Below are 904 nucleotides of genomic sequence, written 5' to 3' on the forward strand. Positions count from 1 at the left end.
CCAAAAAAAAAAAAAATGTCTCTAGGAACTTTCAGGTACTTGGAATTTAAGCACTAAACTTTAAAATACTGAAGTCTCCTCTTTTTTTTCCTTCTATGATTTTATTTATTTATTTAACAGAGAGACAGCGAGTGAGGGAACACAAGCAGGGGGAGTGGGAGAGGAAGAAGCAGGCTCCCAGCGGAGGAGCCTGATGCAGGGCTCGATCCCAGAATGCCGGGATCACGCCCTGAGCCAAAGGCAGACGCTTAATGACTGCGCCACCCAGGCGCCCCTAGATACTTATATTCCTAAAGAAGAAAAGTTGAAAAATACTGCTCTAAGCTTTCAACAAAAGAAGATAGAAAAAGAAGAATAAATTAAACCCAACATAAGGGAAAAGAAAAAAATAATTAGAAAGTCAAACTAGTAAACTACAAAACAAACAATAGAGATTTAAAAAATTAAAAGTTTATTTTCTTAAAATGATAAATAAAATTGATATATCCCTAGTGGGAATTATTAAAGAAAAAAAGAGAGAAGGCACAAGTTATCAATGTAAAGAATGAAAAAGGAAACCACACTCCAGATTCTACACTAAAAAGATTATAAAAGAGTATTATTAACAAATTTATGCTGCTGAGTAAAAGTGTAGAAGTAAACCCACACAAGTGGGGACAACTGATTTTTTGAGAAAAGTTTCAAGACAACTCAATGGAGGAAAGATAGTATTAGCCACAAATGGTATTGGGACAATCAGATATTCATAAGCAAATAATTGAAGCTTGACCTAAATCTTACAAAAATTTGAGTACAGTCTCAAAATGATTCATATACCCAAGTGTAAAATGTAACACTCTAATTCTTTTAAAAGAAAATATGAGAGAAAATCTTCATGACTTAGAGCTAGGTGAAGGGATTTTTG

Source organism: Ursus arctos, unplaced genomic scaffold, assembly GCF_023065955.2.
Source record: "Ursus arctos isolate Adak ecotype North America unplaced genomic scaffold, UrsArc2.0 scaffold_17, whole genome shotgun sequence".
NCBI lineage: Eukaryota > Metazoa > Chordata > Mammalia > Carnivora > Ursidae > Ursus > Ursus arctos.